The 23,315-nt window shown below is 44.9% G+C and overlaps 1 protein-coding gene across 4 annotated transcripts in view; it reads right to left on the minus strand.

The window, feature by feature from the left end:
- Positions 1-23,315, minus strand: part of KCNIP1 (potassium voltage-gated channel interacting protein 1) — a 372,180-nt gene that overhangs the window by 107,364 nt on the left and 241,501 nt on the right. The window contains exon 1 of one of the 4 annotated variants that reach the window (XM_050713581.1): positions 18,391-18,417. The exons of the other annotated variants lie outside the window; for them this stretch is intronic. The gene's annotated coding sequence lies outside the window, so the exon portion shown is untranslated. Of the gene's footprint in view, positions 1-18,390; positions 18,418-23,315 lie in introns of those variants that run through there. 4 annotated transcript variants of the gene reach the window in all.

Here is a 23,315-nt window from a genome sequence, read left to right on the forward strand (position 1 = left end):
CTGGCCACCCAGGAGCCCAGCGTGCCACAGCTGTGTCATTTGGGCCCCTGCCTCAAGAGCTCAGCAGCTGGCGTTGGTGCAAAACCCCGACCCAACAGCCAGGGGCTGCCCTACGGCCAGGCCAGAGTGACCAACGTATGGGAAGCGAGCCTGGGCCTAGACTTACAGAGGCACCTTCCTAAAGTGAGTAAAGGAGGAAAATGAAAAGGAGCTGAGGGCCGAGCAACAGCCAGCGGGGTCTGTGCACACCCGCAGTGGCTCCTACTTGTGCCCAGGAGCACCAGCTCCATGACGTGACCTGTCACCAGGCAGGGGCAGACACACTGCCCTCCCCAGAGCAGCTCGGAGCACATCACACAGCACTTCGCCCTGCCAGGAGCGGCCTCCTCGGTGCCTAGATGGGGTGGTTGGAGCCCCAGCTCACGGTGTGAGCGCTGCCAACGTGCCCGGTTCCTGCGGCTGTGCCTGAGCCTGGCCCCGTGCTGAAGCAGCTGCTTGAAGCCAGCACGCAGAGGTGCCTGCCAGCAAAGACAGCTCCCTGTGAAGGGCTAAGGCTTGGTGTATTAAGTAGTTATGACAAATGATTACGGCAGCATTGGTGGAGCTGGCGGAGTATGCGAGAAATGCAAGGCACAGGATGAAACCTGGGAGAACATCGGGTGACACCTGAGATCTGGTAATACACGCACATGCTGGTTCTTGGTGCAAATTACTCACATTTGGTCCAGGCTGGCCCATAGTGATCTTCTGTCTTTAACAAAAATGGTTTACTAGCCTAAACATTTATTCAGTAGCTGGGAGATCATATCAATCATTCACACCATCAGAGCTCTGTCCTTTCCAACAACAGAAGAGATGGGCATCATGCTCAGTAAAAAAGTAAAAGTTTGGCTTTTGACAGCCCAGAATGAAATTTCAGTTTGATGCTCCCTGCTAAGCCGTGGCCAGAGAGCAGGGGTCTTCGAACGGGAGCTGTGGCTCCTCGTCACCAAGAGACAGCAAACCTCATGTAACAGAGAAGCTGCTGCCTGGTCTGCCAGGGGAAACTTCACTCCTTCCCTTTGCCCCAGAACAAATCCTGGCATCCCAGAAACCACAGGCTGAAGCTGAAAGACAGTAATTTTCCCCAGGAACATCTAGTTGTTGAGCAGCTGCTAGGAAAACTGTTCTCTGCTACATTTTAATACAAATGGAGCAGATGGGGAATGGCTTGGGAGGATTTGTTTTTTTTTTTTTTTTTCAAACTTTTTAATATTGTTTCCAAACCGTTTTTTGATGCAGACAAAAGCTCAGGAAAACTCTGAAGTCCTCCCGTTTGCTCAGTTACATGACAGGTGGTTTGGGCTAATGCTTTTGCAAAGCAGTTTACAAGTCTGAGCGCTCCACGAGATGCTCAGCAGCACAACGTCTGCTCAGCAGCACAAAGTCTGCTCAGCTTGCTCTCCTCTCCAGATGCCTACGAGCGTTAGATTAAGAGCAAAAGGACTGCTAGATCTGAGAACTCAAACCCCAAGGTTAGCATCTCCCTTCAGTAACCGACCTTCAGAAGAACAAATTCATCACTGCCTGGAAGGGCGTTTCACGAAGTTGAGCCTGTTTCTGCCTGTGGTCATTCTGGTCCTTTTCCTCCATTAAATAAATTACAGATTTTAGCACTCATACTTGTAAAAGTCACGTGGAAAACCTCTATACAGGTAGTACCTATGAACTTAAATAACAATCACAGTGTTTCAACACACAGGCAGCATGGTATCAGGGCACTTTTGCAGCATAAACGAGGCCCACTGCCATTACAAGAGCTACGAACTGCAGCGATGAGCGACGTGGGACAAAGGCACCTTCCAGCCTCTTCAGCTGTTTGCTAGCAGTCCATGTGCTCTGCTCGAGGTGTAGAACGCACTGCTGTATGTACCCCACACATATTTTCTCTTTGCAGAACAAAGTGGGACCACAGAATTTTGGTTTTGTGCTAGGATAAGCCGGCCTTGAGGCATTTACACTGTACTGGCAGTGCAGATTCCTCAGTAGTAGCACACTCTGTGAGCCCTATGGGGTCAAGCTGGGCTACTAACATTAATAAAAGCTAACACCAGTTAAAACTTTTTCCTAGTAGAATATTAAGTATAATTTCTTTGTATAACAACTAGCATGCAAGTAATAAAAATTGTTGTATCAAACAGTCAGTAGTCTCTGCTGAAAAATAATGTGTCAACCTGATTTAAGCCACCTTGAGATTAAAATAAGGCAAGCAGCAGCCTCCACAAGGACAAGAACTTCATTAAAGTATGTATGTGCTGCACGTTCTTACACAGGGTTGGCACTGCAGAAGCAACGGGGATGAAGCTATAATTATGTATATGTTCAAACTATGGAGGATGAATGTGCCAACTTCACCTGAAGTCCTTGTAAATAGGTAAAATTTATCTTATTCAGCATAATCCACAAAATTTATCTTGTTCAGCATAATCCACAAAGTAGCTCCAACCTTGTGCTCTGTATTTTAATCTAAACTCCATCAGAAAACAACCAGACATCATTATGATTTGCTCTGAATGACTCCAGTATCCCAAACTTCCCCCCTCCCTAGGGGCTAACGGTACCAAACGAGCAATTCCTCCCTCGGGACACGAATACAGCTCCCAGGTCTGCGAGGGGACGTGACACCGGGCGGATGCAGCCACCCAAACACAAGCAGCTCTCTCTCCTAAGGCTTCCTTCTCCAATGCTCTCTCTCTCTCTTTTTCTTTAAACCAAGTTTATAAATAGCATCTGCCCTTCAAATGCATGCAGGCAGACAACAAAAGGATCCTAAAAAAACAGGTACTCAGAAGGACAGATTCAGTACGGACCTTGCTGGAGCTGCCGACAGGAAATTAACTGGACATGAGGCACCATAAAACACTTCTTTGTACCAGGAGCACCCAGATTCCCGAAGACTCAGGAAAGCAAAAATAAATGCATTTTTCTGTAGCTATCCTGTGTCTTGCTTGAACAGTTTCATCACTTCCACGGACCTTGCAAAGCTAGAGCTGGTAAATACAGCAATCGCAAATCTATTGCCCTAGCTTCAAAATGCCATTTCACGATGCTGTGCAACAATTATCACCAGGCACCTCCTAATTAGCCCAAACATCTAAGAGGTTAAGGAAAAATAATCAAAGCAGCAGGAAGTAAGAGAAACACACACATGCACGAGAACTAAAAACTAAAGCAAACAACCAATGGACCGAAAGTTTTATAACTTTTTTTTTCCTCCAGTAAATACTTGCTGCTAGTCTCCAAGGTTCTTTGAACCTTGTTCTAAATTTTGTCAAGTAATTAATATGAGACGAGCAGGCTGTCATGAGCTTTGAAGCAGAAAGGAGTAATTGTTCGGCATCTGTGGGGAGCTGAAGGTTACTTTAATACCTGCGTATTACTCGCTCGCCATGAAAAACGACCCTCGAGTTTCCATAAAAAGCAGCTGTTTGATGTATATCACATTCAGGAACATTTAGACTACATTGTAAATCTACTCTTCCTATTAAACAGTGAGTCTATCTGCACAGACATGTTTCGATTTATGGAGCTCGCTGTCTAAAATTCATCCCTTCTGCCTCTATGTAACATCTCCACGTTTCTACACGAATTACATTGTTTATAAAAACAGAGAGGTAACGAGAATTAAAGCATCTTCGGCAGTCAGCTCCCTCAAACTATCTTCAGCAAAGCATATTTACATTTCTATCAGTAGTGTTTTTGTAAAGCATTCCTGAGACTAGAGAGGAAGACCGGGCAGATTTGTTACTGATAAATATTCTGGTAAATCCTGATAGAAACATTCACCCAAATAAGCTCAGTAAGATTTTTGGATTTTCTGTTAGTAACAGCCAAAAGCTAAGAATCAGCCACGACTTTTCCAGCAATAAGAACAAATTGAGAAGCTACAATGATAAACTTACTAAAATGCAAAGCCTTCTTTCATTCAGAGCTCCAGGACGCAAGCTGCTGTTTACTAAAGCATACGGATCTGTACTGAAGTTCTTGAAACAATCTCAAACAGGCAAAGAATCACTTAATATTATATCACATTTGTTTTCAGAGCTGCAGTGAAAGCTACAATACTATACTGACATAGAAAATTCAGTGCATTTGTCTAAAGAAAGCATATGAAAGTTATCTGAGCTCCTCTGGTAGTCAAACACTGCACATGCACAGATTAAAGTATAATGCTCTGCAGCAAATGGCTTTCAGAATAAAATATTTTCTATTTCTTAACATCCTACCTTCATAATTGCCTTCTAGGAGACCCAGATGCTCAAGAGCCTTCACAAATCCAACAATGATCACCAGTACAACAATCATTTCAAGTCCCTCCAAGTTCATCTTGAAAAATTATTCACGTAAAAGCATCTTTTCTCAGGGAGCGTCCTGACTTCAGAGTTAGACTTTAATTAAAAAGCCCTCCTAGCCCAAGACATGCCACACGACCAGATAAATACAATGCCAAGGAAGCCCAGCATATTCCCACCATAAAACATTTCTATTGACAGCAAGATGAACACAGGAACGTAAGGAAGTCAAATCTTACCATGTCTGCATCACTTGCCTGCCTGGATACAGATGTTTCAGTCTCTAAGGCAACAGAACATACAGTAACCACTTTGTTTTGCATTTCCTCTCAGTCACAGCCAAAATTCACCAAATCTGCCTGGTATCTGGTAAAGCCTGATGCTGCTTTTTCCACACCGAATTACAGGTTTAGAGAGATCCCGTGCTGAAACAACACACGGGGAAAAGTGCAAACACAATCTTTGCTTGATCCTCCAGTGAACTTGAGCAAACTCAAAGCAAAATCATTTCATTTAGGAAATGACCCACTGCTGCATTTCCCCGTTGAGGGACATCCATCTGGGTTCAGTTACAGACTGTTAGCAACACACTCGATTAGCTTGTTTTCCCCCACTGCAGACACATTTTACAGCAAATCCAGGCACCTGGTACAACAGTAAACAGGGTACAGGGAGACTTGTTAGGGGGAAATGCATTTTGAAGTTTTGGCGATGTGTGGGAGACAAAGGACCCTTGCTGGAGGTCAGCTGCGGCTCCCAGGGCGCTTTCAGGACGAGGGGAGGGCAGGGAGGAGAGCGGGGACGCTGCGCCCGGGGCCAGCACTGCGAGCATTTGGCGCCGCGTCGCAGGAAGCATTCCCACTGAAATTGCTCCCAGGCCCCTGGCCCTGGCAATTAGGGACAGGCTCTCTGAAGGACCCGAGCAACCCGACAGCAGATGCGAGCACGCCTGCACTCGGCTCTCCCAACCCCCTCCTGCAATCCTGGCCCCGTGTTCCAGCGGCTTCATTACTTGGCCTGTCGTGGGCACCTCTGGGGCACGGCCAGCGGCTGCACCGGGCGTTGTTCAGCTCGCGCCGGGGTCACCTGGCTTTGGAAGCAGGCTGAGGTCACCGTACTGCTGGACTCACCCGGGAGCCTGAACTCTGACGGGCTGCTTTCAGCTACTGCTTTTTAACCATTTGTGCGCCTCCATCTTCAAGTGATGTTCTCGTTACCACCGCCGGGATGCCCCCGTCAAGTTGTGTTTAGGGTTTAAAATTGCTACAGGGAGCTGCGCACCGGGGCCATCAGTACGCGTGCTGGCTCACCCTGCCGGCACTGCCAGATGGACTCCGTGCTGCTGTGTGCAGCAGAACCAGGCCCACAGACCCTTCTGAAAGCCCTACATGGTTTCTTGTTCCCTTCAGCAGTACTTTGCTGTGTTGTGGTGTCTTGCTAAAGGCCCGAATGAAGCTCTGTTACCCGTGTGATTATTCCAATGTATTAATATTTCAGACGTACTCCTTCATTATTAATACAATTAACATCCTCAGCATCTACAGCTTTCGTCAGTATCCCATGCAAAAACAAACCTTGTGTTTTTCTCTTCTCCATCAAACTTCATCTGAGGACCTCGCAGCTCCCTCCCCAATTTCTCATTGAGCCTGAACACCCCGCAGGGGAGGTTCAGAAGTTACTGAGGTATCAAATCCAATTACCACGGAAATGAAACCAGCTCTGGGACAGCCCAGACGGAAGGTATGATAACGCACAACAACAAACAATGTTTTAGTGCAGAAGGGAAAAGAAGGAGACACCACCTGATGGAAACGGACTGGGATGGAGGGGAAAAAGAAGGAAATGACTTAAGCCTAATTTTGGCCAAGTTTAAAACCTCTGTTCCTAAGTAAGAGTGAGATGAACTGGGGAACGTGATGCCAATAAGAATTCAAAATTAATTTTGGTTCTAGGGGATATCTCACAGTCTAGTGAGCTTGTACTGTTCTGTTTGCCAGTGCTGTTAGCTGAGCTCCCAATGTAACTGATTACCAACTAGGAATTTATATTTCTTGTCAAAAAAACTACTTTGTAGAAAATAAAATGCTCCTCAGAAACGGATTTTTTTGACTTTGGCTGTGCTTCCAGAGCTGCCCAGCCTCCTGGTGTGGTGGCACAGCCACCCTCCCTGCCTGGGCTGGGGGGCAAAGCCCGAGCCCCACATCAGCCCGGGCAGGGCAGGAGCTCTGGCAGGGAGCTCTTGCACCCCAAAACACAGAGAAGGGACTTCCACAGGCTCTCCCTTCCTTTCGGGAAGCTTTCCTTACCGAATTATTGGTGTCTCTGCACCCCACTGCTCAGAAGCTCTTTGAAAGGTTTCCTCTTTTTTCATGCACAGCAATTTTTAAACCTCGGAGTGCTTCCCTGCTGTTGTCTGGCCAGCCCGAGCCACCAGTAAGTGCCTTTGGGGGCCAAGGGAAGAGGAGCCCACTCAAATATACTCCAATCAAAACTGATTTAGCTTGGACGTGCCAACAGAGCAAAGCTGCAGGCTGTGTGCTTCATGCTAGCTACCTCCTCCCAGCAATATATCGCATCTGTAACAAACTCTCAATATAATTCTCAATCACTCTTGTTTGAGCTTCAGCAATTCAAACTACTGACAGCATTTCTCCGTCTGGGCTCCCTGGGAGATGCTCCTGGAGATGCTCCCACACCCTGCTCTGATGTTGGATAAGCTTGAAGCGGTGCAGAACCGGGCATCCAGGGGGGCTGGCATGCAGTGTGCGAGGTGCAAGGCTGGCAGCACGGACGGACGGCTCATGGTGCTGCCCGCTTGTGCCCCAATAAACACCAACAGATCTCCAAGCTAACTCTCACACGCCTCGGACAGCAGGGAATGGGAAATCTATCAGGAGAGCACCAAGACAGTCAGTTAATCCGTTAGTTAAATATTCCTGGGCAGCTAACCTCAAGGGCAAGTCTAAGGTTTGACCCCACTGTCCTGGTTTGCAGTCCAGATACCCTGTTCCTCTCGTTTCCATCTGTGTTCCTCCCCTACACAAACCTTTATTTATTTATTAAACCTTGGAAACTTGGCCAAGTCCAAAGAGGAGGAGAAGACCTGCTCAGCAGCACAGCAGCACTCTGGCCAGGGTAGGAACCAACAGAATTACATCTGCCAACACCTGCCAGCAGGGCAGAGCACTGCACATTCTGCAGCCTTTTGCAAAGCCAGTGCACTACACAGCCACACGGCTGGCTCAGGGCAGGGATTCCCAAACCAATCCCTGTGCTTCTGCTCCTCGGGTCTCCTGTAGCTTCTCTAGACAGTAACCAGTTCTCTAGACAGTAGTCCTGCTGCAGCAGACTCCTGCTGATCCATCATTTTATTAATAGCATGATTATGGGATAAATATTTCATTCCGTGGTGTGTAGGAGGCTTCATTATGCCTAGGTATCTTTGCATGCACATCTTTAAATACAGCTCTGTTAAAACTTATGGCAAATGTGTCAGCTCCAGCTCTTTCAATATTTCCTTTAATGCTTTCAGTATTTTCTCAAATGCTAATAATGTTAAATTCCAGGCCAATTTATTCAGTGAATAAAATCCACATCCATTTCTTTTATAATGGAGTCATACAAAAAGATGCAGTGAGAATTTAATGCAGATGGGAATTAAGTCTTTGAAAAAATGACTGTTGTTATTTTCCTACTTTATTTGCTACGTAAGAAACAGCGTGGGAGCACTGGTTAGGTTTTCAGGGCAGTATTTTCACCTTTCAGTGTTTCGCCAGTACACTTGGCCACACACATTTTTTCTTCTCAGAGAACTAACCATGTCCTTAATACAAACATTATTAGCACTGCTCAGTGCTTTAATCCAGGACCAACCAGCAGTATGAAAGCTGAATTACACCTTTAATACAAGCAAGTGCCACTCTTCTGGTTGTACTCCATCCCATAAGAGGCAGTGCAAAACACTTGCAAAGTGTTGTAAAGTTTTACCACCCCCAGGGTCTGCTAGCAGCTCACACATTTATTCTTTATTTTTATAGTTCTGATCTCAGCAGCTCTGTGGGTTTCTCAGTTTAAATAAATGATAAAATATTAAATTAGGACATCTCGGGTAGAGATTTAATATTCAGGTGAACTCCGAGGAGAAATTTCAGCTCAAGTCACTTAAAAATTATGCTTTGATTAGGGTTCAATGATACCAGTGGTCTCCGAAGTGATTACAAGACCCACATTTACTTTCAGAGCAATGGTTAATTAACATTAGCACTGAACTTCTGGTTACAGCAAGGTGCATTTTCTACAGATGCTGTTTAAACCTGCCTCAGAAGTGAAATCCCATGACTTTGGGTGAGTGTACCCATGGCAGGAGGGTGCAAAAGCAGTAGCGCAGAAGGGCTGCAGCCGCTGGGAGGCAGCAGCACCCAGCACCCGGCACCCAACCAAGCATTTCCGAGGGCACTGCCGTGTCCTGCACCCAGGCTGCAGGCAGGGAATGGGCTGCCCGGTGCGATGGAGAGACCTGGCTCAGGTCCCTGAGGCTGTGCTGGCAGCACGCAGCGACGTTCCTCAGCCTCCCACCCACCCGAAGCCTTTCTGCTCTCATGGATCTGGCACGGAGGGCAGATAACAGTGGGCACAGCACACAGCCCGACCTCTCCCATTAAAATGAATTAATGTGTGAAGGTGACCTTGAAGCCTCCTTGTGTAAAAACCTGTCACTGTTCCAGAGGAAGCATGAAATCGAGGTGAAGACGGACAGCTGCCACAGGCTGGTACATGCTGGTTGCAGAAGTGCTCGCGGGTTCTCCCTTCCTTCCTGAAGCTTTAGTCCAACTGGGTACAGCACCCTGCTAGGGCTTCCGAAGGGCCTCAGCTCCCTCAGCTTAAGGACAAGGAGAGCCGGGCCAGAGCCAAACCAGCAAACACCGCGACCGCCTTTTTGAACAAAAAAGCCCTATCTTAGCACACAACAACATACAGATTGTAAAAAAAAAAAAACAAACAGGATCTGTTTTTAATCTTTAACTTAAAGTAATGTGAAGCACTCACCTACCTGCTTTTACTTCAGCAAACCAATGTCGCAGTGGCTAAATCCCGTGCCTGGATGGCAGCAGGGCCCTGCCGGCAGCCAGGCACGGTGCCACGCTCCCATCCCAAGGACTGGGTGCAGCGGGGCCACAATGCCGAACCTGGGGTTACTGCCTTTAATTTATAAAGCTGCCTGGTAGCGTTCGTACATCAATTGCCTTCACTTTCTAACTATAACGATTTCATATCTAGCTCTCTTTACATCATTCAGAAAGCTTTGCAACTTGAGAAACCCACTGAAAAGCCTCTTCTGCACATATTTTATTGACCCATTTAGTATCTACAGCTGCTGGTGTCAGACATAGAATTAAGTTACCCACCAACGTTACTGATGAGCTGCTGATAGCACTCTGCTATCACCCAGACAGCTAGTTAATTTAATATTTAACCTGCATATTCAAAATATATATTCAACCCTAATAGTCGATCGATAGCTTGAAGACAGATGCAACTTCAGCTTTTTGATTAGAGAAAACACTGCAAGAAACTGCAAGAAATAAAGCATTTCACAACAATGAATGAAGCAATTGCACTTTCCTTCCAAAGGATAAAGGCAAACAGGTTTAAGGGTGGAAATAGTTCTTTACGTGTGACTGGTAGATATTGTTATTTACATTGTGGAAGTTCACGCTTCAAACACCTAGAGTGAATCTTAATGCAAAAGAAACAACATAAAGCATCCAATATTGCCTACAAGTACATTGGCTCCCCCAGAGCTGATAATTAGTTGTTCAAAGCACTCGGCGTTTGATTTAGGTTTGTCCAGTTTATGGCAGAAGTCCAAAGACTGCTGGAAGCTGTAGGACTGTTTACAGGGGAGGCCCTGCCCTGGCCCAGAGAATCTGGGAAACTGAGTCTGTCCCGTGAGATGGGAACTCGGGGCATGCTGGTACTGGGGATAAACCACCGAGGAGCTGAGAATCCTCTGGTTTGGGAAGTCTCATCAAATATATCAGTCTTGGTGTACTTTTAAACTGGTACCAAAACCAGGGCCACAGAAATATCCTGGGCACCACCGCCTTTGTGTTGCTTCCAGATCTGCTACAAGTTCCTGGTGATTCAATTTTACCAGCAAATCCAAAATACTGCTTCCTTTTTGAGGGAATCAAACCTTATACTCGATCCCTGCTCGCTCAAACAGTAACTTCAGCTGATGCCATGTCAGACCACGCTCATTAAGACCTCAAGAAAGGTTATCCATTACTGGAGGAAAACAACAGATTTGTTTAGAGCCACTGTTCTAAAAGACGTCTCACATTTGAAAGCAGCCTGTTATATTTGCAGCATTTCCCTTTTATCGTAGCCCTGAACAGAACGTTTAAGAAACGAAGATGCAACCTGCTGCTTGACAAGCAGGCTTAGCAGAAAGCTTCCTAGCTTGTCCTAAGTGTTGGAAGCACTCAGTTCTCTACAGCATTTTCCATTAGGCTTGCTTAGCAAGAAGACCTTTTCAAAGTGACTCAGTGGTGCATTTCAGCTTTCTCCATTCTCTTTGCAGAAATTAGAGCTGTAAATTGAGCTGTGCAGGAGATATTAAAGTATGCCCTCTGCAGCTTAGCAGGTCACAGGAATTCACATCCCAGGCTCACACACCACACAGTAATTGCACCGCCACAGCCCTGGGCATTTTCCAACTACTCAAAGCAAGGCTCAAGCAGAGCGCCTGGTCCTGTACCTCTGCAGGAATGACAAGGCTGCACCCACCAGGCTGCTAGAGATGACTTACGGAGATAGATTAAAAAAATAAATATTTATAACTTGACTCAGGAAAAGGTGTTAACTGCCCATTTATATTTAAAGGGCATAAATAGCAAGGAGGCAGAGAAAGTGCTGTAAGGGTTTATTGTGCATAACTAAAAATGCAGTGAAGCAGTGCCGAAGGAAAGCAGGGGTCTGATCCTGGTTTTCACACACAGGCAGGGCTCCAACTTAGACCCACAGAATTACACTGCCGGAGTACTCTGTATTTGAGCTAATGAAGATTTCCTGAAATATTCAATGAAGTCTGCACCCACTGATGAGGGACATAAAAATGCACTTCATTGAGATCATTTACTGTCTGAGAGCGCTTTCGAAAGGCTGACTCACCTCTCCTTGTCTTGTGCCACTCTGCGTGAGGCATACTTTGAAATGTGGGAGCGTGCGATGGAGGCTCTCTGCTGCAGATGCCTGAACAAAATCCCAGGGAAACGAAAGACCTAATTCCGTGCAGCGAGGCTCAACACACGTCCCTCCAGTGTGGGGGAAACCTGAATGCAGTGTTTGATCTTTTTTGGTACAGAGCAGTGAATGACATGGGGCCCCTAGAACATTCTCTATGAACATCAGATGAAAAGTGTGCAAACACTGTCAGCAACCCTACTTTACACATATCTTACAGAGGAACTGGGCTATAGTTTGCTGTGCCAACTGCTGGTACGGGGCTGCAGGGAAAAAGAGGCTATCAGTCTCCCAGAAAGAATGCACTAACTAGGGTAGCTTATTTTTAGGTCCTAAGAGACTGCAAATAACTAAGATATTCTGTACTGAATAATAACTCCTTATGAAGACAATGTTTCTGTTTTTTCTAATGACAGCTGTCCAATTTCTTAACACACGGAAGGCAAATCATGTCTTCAGAAGTTGACAAGGAATTAACTTCTAAGTTAAAGGCACAAGAGAGGCAAATCATTCAGGGTTTCCTCACTCTCGCGCTCTCCCTGGGGGTTACTCTGAGCAGCCACATTTGCTGCTCAGAGGCAGCTCTCAGGAGCGAACAAGGAGATGTGAGGAAGCACTGAAACCCTCATTATTGCCACAAACTCCTGTCACAAACACAAGCACCTGAGGGCTTAGACAAACCTTCCCCGTCACACCACCGCAGGCTGGGATCTCTTTGCTACACCCGTTCACAAGGAAAGGAGATTTCTTCTTCCTCACAGCCCCTGTGCTGCTGCCTCGGCCACCCGGCGCTGCTCGGGATGCACACGCTGCTGCCTGCTGCTGGGCCAGGCCCCAGCTCCACCGAGGTGACCCAGCACCTCCAAGGTGTCCCAGCACCTCCAAGGTGCCCCATCTTCAGGTTCCCCACATCCCACGGGGGAACCATGTAACACCACCCGTTTTCCTAAAGTCGTCCTTAGCACAGCAATTGTCACTGAAAAAACACACAGTATTTATTTAATTCAAAACAGACACCAGAATCAGACAGGATGAAGGTGACAGGAAAGGAAAGAACTAAATCTGATTTTCTCATTTCTAAAACCAAACTCAACAGGCTTCAGAGAGCCGATGGACTCGCAACCCTCATGTAACCTAACAGCACTGGGCTAGACGCAGGACAGGGAACTGCAGGGACTCTCCAGCCTTGCTTTTATGCCACACAGTGGGTGACACATTTACCTTCAAGCTCCCCTGCTTTGTCATGGACTGATTAACTTGAATTCTAACACAAACCCCACCTTCTCCTCCCAAAGCAGTGGTTGTCCTCACATCTCTAGCGGCACTAATACCTGTCTGGTAGGCCAAGTGCCATTTCCTGGCCTTGGCTAAATTACAGACAAACTGTTAACTCAGAGTGAAAATCTTCTGCATTTGGTGAGGCAAAGTTTAGTGCTTCCATACACGGTGCTTATAGTTAAGACACTTATCAACAACCAAGCTTTTCTGAAGCACTGAAGTATGTCAATGTGCAAGGCTTGTTGACACTTCTCATCTCAGACCAAATCCAACAATAGGAGATCACTTCTAGTGATCTCCAACAGATACATACAGGCATCCAGAGGATCTAGAAAAACTGTAAAGAACAAGGAAATCATGTTTTGTCACAATGTTGGATCACAGCGGCAATTTATTCACCTGTTAATGACTCTAACGAAGGAGGAGAGACAAATATCACAGGGCTATAGGCAGAGCTGCACACTGCAGTACCAGAGGGAGACGCTTACAGAAGAAACGAGTTACTGATGGGGTACTTGAACTCACAGAAGACAATATGCTGCACCACGGAAAAGAACAGATGCATTGTCTTTTAGGGCCCCTCTGCACAAGAAAAGACAAATTTTAAAGAGATTGAAGCTGATGTTTTGCATGCATGAGACTGTCAGTAAGTGGCCAACCTACCTGCTGCCCAAGGCTTCACAGACAGGCTGCCTTATGGCCACGCTTTTCAGGTGCAAGGCACAACACTTTTCTTGGTGTGCAGCATTTGTCTGTTCACTGCTACACATTTTCCCCATGGCAAAATATTGCATTTATTGCGAGCACACCAGTGGTGATCCAGACACTGATAACAGCTTGAGCGGCATGAGCGCACGTGCAGCTGTGCCTCAGTGTTTTCCATTTTTACTGGAAGTGACACTGTGACTGAACCAGAAAGCAGATGGGCAGTAATGGGATCGTTTCCAAACATCGCCGATATCCATTGGTTGTAAGGATGTTGCCACACAGAAGACAGTGGCACCAAAATCTTTTGTCTTACATACTCTATTTTCCACCTTTTTAGAGAGGGATAATTTCAGACTTAGAGATGCTGACAGAGATCTGAAATACAGGAACCTACCCAAAGCAAAGTTGAGCTAGCAGGATGAGGAGGTGTAACAAACCAGAGACTACCTGATTTAGTATTTCTGGAGGGAATCTAAACTTGCTGTCAGGAAGGAAGGCACTGTCACAATTAGCTGGCAGAGTTTGCATTCCTATTATGGCTTAACTTCAGGGAATAGTGTTGCACCAGGGCCATGAGGTGCCATCCATTCTCCTCAGAAGACTAGCAATGGTGCTGTGAACTAAATAAATGTCATCCCAGTATAGGAAGTCTTTTTTTCCCTCACAAACTCTGGTGTAACGTTAGTCCCCTTGTGAATGGGACTGAAGTTCTGTAAAACCTGGCCAGTGCTTGAGAAGGACACAGATATTTACAACTGTACTTCACGACAAACATCAGAACAAACCAGATTTGCTTCTGAGTTTGGCAAGAACTGAGCTGTGTCTGTCTTCACGACGTGGCATTTAATACACATGTGTGCACTGAGAAAGACGTTATTTTAAAAGCCTGTGTATTCCCCAATACAGAAATGACTGCTGAGCGTTCAGCTTACACCTCAGGGAAGAAAATGTTTGAAGAACAGATGGTAAAATGGGGTTCCAACAGAAAGTTCCAATTTTTACATAAATTACTTAACAGAAATCTTAAGAATAACTTGCTTTGTCTTTCAGACACTTGTTATTGCCAGAACCATGTTGTGGGCTTCATAAATCAGTGGCTATCTGGGAACCCTGACGTACGTACCTCTGTTCATCATCAGTAGAAACACACAGAGAGAAAGAGAAAAATGATTTCAGGGAGAATTCTTTTGTCAGGATGCTTCTATCTATTTTTTTATTTGTGACACAAGGAACACATTGTTATCATAGAATCACAGAATGGTTTGGGTTGGAGGGGACCTTAAAGCCCATCTAATTCCATCCCTCTGCCATGGCAGGGACACCTCCCCCAGCCCAGGCTGCCCCCAGCCCCATCCAGCCTGGCCTTGGACACTGCCACGGATGGGGCACCCCCAGCTCCCTGGGCCAGGGCCTCACCGCCCGCAGAGTAAAGAATTTCTTTCTTGTATCTAATCTAAACCTACCTTCTTTCAGTTTAAAGCCATTCCCATTTGTTCTATCTCTACACCCCCCTGACAAAGAGTCTCTCCCCAGCTCTCCTGTAGGCCCCTGGGGGTACTGGAAGGCCACTGTATGGTCTCCCAGGAAAAGGAACATTGAGAAATAATGCAAAGCAATGCAAGACAGGAACAAGTCTCCAGAAAACAAAACCAAACAAAACATCACCACCAAAAAAGTGCCCTGTTTTTCTCCTACACAGTCTACTTCACACCAAACTTAAGCCATTTAACTCTGAAGCACTAAGCATCTCTACTTTGTGTGGAAAGGCATTTGGTTCCAGATAGGAGCTTTGCTGCATGCGAGATAAGCTTCTTTAGCAGCTACTGAAGTGCATCTGAAAACCAAAAGTAGCCTGAGGTTTCCTCTCTTTTTCTTTTTTTCTTTTTCTTTGCTAAAGTTGGTTACTTTATATTTCAGCTGAAGGTTAAAGGGCAAAGCATTTCCACTGCCGCATTACTGCTGAGGCACTGCCTCAGTGGGTATCAGTGCGGTTTTCCACCTAGAAAGTCCCCGGGGAGTTGACTGGCATTTCAAGGGCCAGAATGGCTGAGCCTGCTCAGAGATTTAAAGTACTCTGTTCTTCAGCGTCTTGCATCATACCGGTGCTTTCAAGACCAAGCCTACCAAATACATAAATCTACAGTAGGAAAAGCACGAAATCCTGACTCTGTGGCTAAAGCTGAGCGAACAATTCTATCTCATACTTCCTTTGATTCAAAATCAGAGAAGTCTATAGGCATGAATGCAAGCACGGTCTCCAAATCCGTGGGTACCTGAAGACCTGTAGTAAAAGGAAAAGCGCTCAACACTTGCAGTACACAGGACTACGGTTAAACCACCACTAAGCAGCAAAATTCTCTATATGAATAAATGTAGCCTTTATAAATACTGTTTTGATATTAAACAGAAGAAATAAACTTACTAATATTTCATACAAAAATTACAACTATCTCAAAAGTAGGAATCCACCTCACCTCTTCTCTCCGCTAAATTCAGCCTTGTTGCTTTCCCACTGCTGATATCCCAATAACCTGCTGGATCAAGTCTCATCTCAGGCCACTCCTGCCTACACTTATCCAGGAACAATAGGTTCCGACTTGTTCCCCTTCTTACTGAAACAATGACAATGAGGATTTTGCCATCAACATAAAGGTGTAAAGGACAAACTAAAGACTGTCACTGCAGATTTCAGAGTGCAATACTGCAATCGATCCTCAGAGCACAGCCCACCAGCTGAACTGGGGTAATGCTTCCCATAACAATTTGCTCTCCCACAAAGGAATCCCACGTACACATACTCCCAATGCTCCTTGTTGCAAGGCCTGTCAAGGTCTAAACCTACAGCACAGCTTTCTACTGACACCACACAAAGGAGTTACTGCTGAAGATGGCTGCCAACCCCAGTCTTCTGTTTTTCAGGATTCAGTTTGCTTAAGGCAGAATATTTTTCTTTGTATGCTAAAGGTTAGCCCGAGGGCAGCAAAGGAATACAGCTCTTCTTGAGAGGCTTACAGAAGAGGTATGTTTTTTAAAATGAAATTCTAAACCCTATTAAATTCTACCATGGTGCTGATTTCTGAGATATACCGGGGTAAACAATAGCTACATTTGGACATCATTTTCAAAAGCAGTCATTTTTACCTTAACTCCTAAACCCCTCAGCATCATTTTGGCAGTCAATGTAAGGACCATATTGCATGCTGTGACCTGAATATTAATTTTGACTCCAGTGGCTCTACAGAAGGTTATTTTTTTTTGTGCATTTCTTTAAATCTGAGCTTCTTTCCAAAATGCCACTTATAACTTAGATTACATCAGAGGTTTATTTTTAAGGCATTATTTTTGATTTATCAGTATTCATAGTCACATCTATTAACTTCTGACATGCTTACATCTAAAAAGCCTTGGAAGAGGCATTTATACATTTCAAACAGAAATGCTGAAATACAAGCCTGCCTTTTATTGCAATGAGACGTGATGGATGGCTCTTTCACATCTAACCCCTCTCCCATTAATAGTTCCAGAGCGCCTTAAAATATGAGGAAATACTACATGGCCTTGTTACACTACAGCATATTTTTTCCCATTGATAATGTGCAATGTGCCTGATTCATAGTGATCCTTATCACTCTTGGAGGCAATGAATAAATTGGTTAAAGTATGTGGGGACTGCTCCTTGTGCACAACTCACCAGGCAGAGTGATAAGGGCATCTAAGGAATGCCGAGGGGGAGTACAGTTGGGTACCAAAGGTAGGGTTCGGTATGTTGTGTAAGAAAAGGCACAGAAAGGTTCTGCCTGTAATGACAGAACCAGTGGTACATATGTGCTTTACAGGCTGATCAACTGCTGCGGAGGAAAAGAATCTGCTAACCCAGGTTTTGGAAACCTTTTCTTAAACCAAAAATGGAGAGTTGGAATCAAAAGGCTTGGAAAGAGTTGAACTCAAAGTGAAACCTTTCGTTGGTGAATCGTTTATTCCATACCAAGGGCAGAGAGTAAGCTAAGGTGTGACACTGGTAGCCAGAAGGTGTTCAAAACTGGATGTGATTGCATATCGAGGAAGTTACATCTAATACATCTAAAGCGACAGGTGAGCACAACCAAAGCCATGCTAATCTTTTAGAAGAAAAAATTACAAATACAGTAGCTGCTACAAAACTATGGGTCATTCAGAGACAGAAATATAGCATATGCGAATCTAGTGACACATTTTGTCACCACATAAAATCTTGGCTTCACTCCAGGAGTGAGGCATTCACTAGCAGGTGAAAATATTCCCTTGTTATCTCATCCTTAAAATGGTAGTGGTGATATATCTGAGAAGGACATACGGCCCCTTTTATCAGTTGATAAAAAAAATATTCAAAAATCTTAACATCAGTCAGCAGAAGTGGAAAGGAAAGGAAAAAAGACCAGCATAAAAAAGTTCATATAGAATATTTCTGTTTGATCTGAGCAGCAATTGAGATGAGATAACCAAACGCATAAAATCCAGAGTGGTGCAGAACTAATCAATGAACTTGAGGACAGTGAGAAGATTTTACAAGCGTCCAGCTGAAATATTAAAAAATCTGTATTTGGAAAGTGAACACATTTAAGATTCAAAAATGACTGCAAGAGAACTTGCATTGTGTACCGTTTTCTATATATTGACCATCAGGAACTGCCCTGCTAACTAGCATTGCGATGACACTGATATGAACAGATACTACAGCACGAGTGTGCCTAAATGCTGCAAAAAGGTTTTTGTTGCTGGAATACAAAACAGGAATCAAAGATTAGGACAACATTGTTTGAGCATCTAAAGAAGCCATAGTTTGATTTACCCAGACAACACTTCAAAAGAAAGCCAACACCGGAATTTGATGAGAGATGAATTTAACTATTCCTGGAGATAATGGGAGAAGAAAAGAAAGGAAGAAAAATTCAAAGAAAATCATTTTCAACTCTGACACAATAAACATAACAACATCTCAACAAAGTCCGCTCATTCTGATGCAAGGAAGCTTGCAAGGTCAAGGTTTCTTACTGCTAGCAGGAGTTGTCACAGAGCGAGGTTTAGGTAGGAAGCAAAGCATGCCAGTTCAACAGCTGCATCTTACTGACTTAAAGCAAGATCCTATTGCCAGTTGATTAATAAAAGACAACAAGCTCTGAACGATCCACAAAGTAAGCTTTTCAGCACGTGACCTGTTAACTTGGCTCTGTTCAAGAGGAGACCGAAATTTGTACCATCTAAGCTGACATAACTAGAGAAGCCTGAATTAGAAATCACTGAAAAAAATATTATAAAAAGCTATATTACCCTTTCTGGCATCAGTAACTTGAATATTTCATATTATCTCCACCCACTCTCGGTTTAAGAATGAACTGGAGAAGCAGCAGCATGCATAATTCTCACAAACATGCATTTATTATGTGGTATTCACATCTGACATAAGAAAGATCTCTTTGTGTCTGCATATCTATATGGATCTGCAGTTATGTTCTCCATTCCAGTTTCATTTTCATTTATAGCATTAGAGCTCAGAAATAAAGACAACACTCTGACCTTGTTAACAGGCTGCGACAGCTTGAAGAAGGCTTACTTTGTTCAGTTACATTCCCAAACTGCACAGTTCAAACAGACCAGTCCAGACTTACCTGCAAGAAAAGAGAATACAAATGTTTAAGTTTGAAACTTAGCAAAAATCTGTCACTAAGAAGTGAAAATATATAATGGATCCCTGAAAAATGTCACAGTCATTACAGCTGAAATAACTTTTTGCAGTATGATGAATTATTTGACTGTACTTTTTTCCTAGCCTTTAGATCATTAAGATAGCTTTTCCTTGATAATTTCTTGATAATCCTGATAATTTAATTATAAAAAGTTGCACTGTCAAAGCGTAAAATATGTTAACTTTCTTTTGATTATAGAGTACTGTTTTGTCTCTTAATAGTCTTGCTCCCTTCCTCAGCTTCCCTTCCCTGCTGCTTCACGATGCAACACAGCACTCCAGCACTGCTTAAAACAACGTGACTGGGACAAGCAGATTGGGAAAGTTTTTTTTGTGCACTATTAATCAAACTGTTACATAGAAGAAAGGTAATGAGCCCCCAGCCACATGGCCAACTTCTGTTCCTACAGTGGAAGCAAGTGTTTGGACCTCAAACCATGCAGTGGAGTCAGCTGAGCTTCTACAGCAATACTAGTGGATCTGTCTCCCGACAGTTTTCTTTACAGGGGACTTGGATAGAAAATGCCTGAGGGAAGTATTTTCTCCTGTCACATTCATTAACGCTGAGCAGGGACGCTGCCCCACTGTGGGCAGGGGGAGGTGACAGGGGCTGCCACGCAGGGGACAGCAATCCTGTCACCAAAACGGGAAGGGACAGGTAGTCCGAGGAGTGCTCCTCTGCTGCAGACTCAGATAGAGGTCCTGAAAGAAAATGCCTTCAGGCTCGGCACTCTGCCCCTGAGATTTTATTACGGCCCCACACACCTAGTGCTCGGTACGTGGGAAAGCAGCAGTGACACTGCTTGCCAGGCACGTGATGCTGTGCGCCCCGAGGACGTTTTCACTCCTCACTGCTTTTTTGTTTTCACTGCTTTAGCCGAGTGTGGAAAATGTGCCATCATCTGTCATAAGGGAGGTGGTGAGAAGGAAGATCTGCTGCTACAGCTGCCTTCCTCGGGAGCAAAACCACAGCTTTCTGGGATAACTGCTTGCAGGAGCCTGGAGAAGAGACCCAGTGAACCCCAGGGACAGAGAAGCGCATCCTCCACTGCACAGGGTATGTCGGGCTGCTCCATCGCGTAGCTTATTGCAAATAGCAAACTCCTGCTGAGCTGTGAGAGGAGGAGCAAGGCAAACTCCGGGAATCTTAAAGTTAAGGGACATTGCTGTGCTGTGCTATAGCCAGCAACACATTTCAAAAGAGTTGGTCTAAAGCCAAGTCAAAAGTTGGTGGCCTAAAGTGAAGCACCTCAGCTACTGCCTTTCCATGCTAGAATCACAGTGCAAACGTGGGGACCTCCTCATTTGGCGTAACCCTGGGCTGCTGAAACAACTGCAGTAAAAATCTACTTTCTATTTTTCCTTTATGAACTTTGCACAGAGAGCCTCCAAAAACAGTGCCTAGTGAAATGATTTCTTATATAAGATTTTAAGGCAAAGAATCCAACACTGATCTGAATTTATGAACAGTAGGGCCAATCAGACCCATGCTGATATTTGGCTACGTGCTATTCTTCTACTGAGAAGAGATCAACTTAATGTAAGAGAAGCCCATAACACCTGACATGACTTTGTCCATCTTCATTAAACACTTTGTTTCACATTATTCTTTTGTGCACTTCTAGAGTATTTTTCCCTCATTAGACTCTTCAGGAATGACAAGATACATGGACTTGGCAGCTGACACTAAATAAGAGGTTATTTGGTGATTTTGCTTTTAATACCAAAAGTAGGTATTATCTGCCATCTTCTGAAAAGGAGAATGTAAACACTATAAGCTCAAGAAGAATTTAATGGCACAACAAGTTTCTTCCCAAGTTCCTGCTGTGCATCTTCTCACCATTGTTTCACAGCCTGTGTGTGTGGCCCTATTCTGGTTGGCAGCTGCCACACAATTCACATTTCTGTTATTTCCATTTATATTTACACAGAAAGCAACATCTGCACAAGAATTCACAAAGTAAAGGATTTCTTGGGGAATGGGGCAAAAGCATAAGTATATGCAAATCATTCCAGCAAAAGAAGCTCAAGGAGGACGTTGTGGTAGGAAGGATTCTGAGAAACAGGGAGAAGCAAATAGGAAATGATGGTTTTATACCTTTCTGCTAGAGGCTCAAGAAATAAAAATAAGATGGAATAATATCAGGCTAAGCCTTCCACCTCCAGTTGGTGATAACTCATTGTTTCTTCCATTATAAGAGTTGAAATCTTCATCTAGATACTATATATGTATATATAAATAATATGGACTGGAAAATACCTAGCTTCATTCACCACTAAACAGAACCTGGTACAAGGAGGCTCTGCCAATGTTGTCTAGACAAACACTGAGTAATAACCACAGCAGGTTATGTTTATTGAGACACGATACTCTTTTGACCAGATGGACATTTGATTATGAATATTATGGAAAAGGACATCTGCATCAGCTCATATTAAAAGTGAAATATATCTAGAGATAATTCAAAAAGCACTAGAAATGCTTCCCTAATATGATGCAATAGCCTTGTGCAATTTAGGGCATTTAGCTCTATTCAAAGGGATATAGAAGGACTTTGGGTTAAAACACAGCTTAGTGATAGACTCTAAGAAAGATGTAATGCTGATAATAGAGATTTTGGAAAATTAAAACCATGAATTTCCTTATTATCTGAAAAAAAATAATAATTATATGCTATCAGAAGTGTCTGAAATAATCCGTCCCTTAGAAGCTGCCAAATCCAGGCTATTCCAATGCAAATACCACACCCTACAGCCCAGTACCGCCATGTGCTTGGGGTCGCAGTGTCCGCAGGGACCCAACAGAAATGGCCAACCTCTCGCAGCCACCTAAGGCCCGCGGCGTGCGGAGCCCTGCCTGCTGGCTGGCCTAGCAGGGACTTGCCACCGATGCGACCCAAACCAAGAAGTCCCTGGAAGGAAAATCCAAGACAGGACTAAAAGGGATCTTACCCCCACCTGGTGGCTTTGTCATAACTGTCAAGAAACAACAGCAGAGCCAGCAGTCAGCCTTAGCCTGGAAACAGCGTTTTCTCCAAGCTGAATTTCAGCGTTAACAGAAGGGAAATTTATCAAACCCTGGCAATTCGTTGCAGGCACAGTGTAAGCACCCTCAGATCCCTGGGGTCCAAACTTAATGAAGGACTTTTCAGTCTGTTAAACAGGCGAGCACCGTCGCGGCTTTCCTTGCTGCACGGGCACCTCTCCGGCACTGCTGCAGCACACACCGCCTGCCCTGCTCCTCGGCTGGGAGCGGATTTAATGCGGGGAGATGGTAGGATACTGCTGCCCTCTGCTGTCCTGTGCCATACGAACAGAAACCGGCCTGCATAGCCTGCCGCCCAGGAATAAAAGTAACACATTGCACAAGAAAATAGAAAAAAAGGCGCTAATGATACAAATTTGGGTTTATCCCTACAAGGAATTTTCCTTTCCTGGTGAATAAATGACTCCACTTTGTGCTGTACTGACTTTGCACTGTACTGACTTTGCACATTAATGCCCAAAATTTCAAAAGGACTCTTAGGGCAATCTTAGGATAACCTTACGTCACTGTACAAATAGGTTTTCACACTTGTGTGCACTCCTTGAGAAACCTGGTCTCCCTACAGCAATTTGCATTTGCATCCAACCCTCAACACATGCACAGGAACAAATAAGCCTCAGCGCATGATGCCGAGCTTGCACAAGAATGAGAGGGGCTCCAGCACGCGTGCTGCTCCGTGCTGGCCGGAGCAGGAGCAGAGGCAGCCCCAGCAGGAGCAGAGGGTGACATTCACTGCCAGCACCCTGCCAAGCCCCTCGGACAGGGCGCTCTGCCCCTGCACAGGCACAACCAGCTACAGGTAGGAGTCGGAGGAAGGAATGCAGAAGCAGGAGCCACGGAAGCAGCAGGTAGGGCCTCTTCTATTTCTTTTTATTTATTTTCCCAACCCTCAGGCAAAGCAACCCCAGATAATGGCAGGCAAAGGGTACGTGGCAGAGAGCTCAGCCCCAGAGTATCTCTGGGTGCCACCAAGCTGGAGCAGCCA

The sequence above is a fragment of the Cygnus atratus genome, chromosome 14, assembly GCF_013377495.2.
Source record: "Cygnus atratus isolate AKBS03 ecotype Queensland, Australia chromosome 14, CAtr_DNAZoo_HiC_assembly, whole genome shotgun sequence".
Taxonomy (NCBI): Eukaryota; Metazoa; Chordata; class Aves; order Anseriformes; family Anatidae; genus Cygnus; species Cygnus atratus.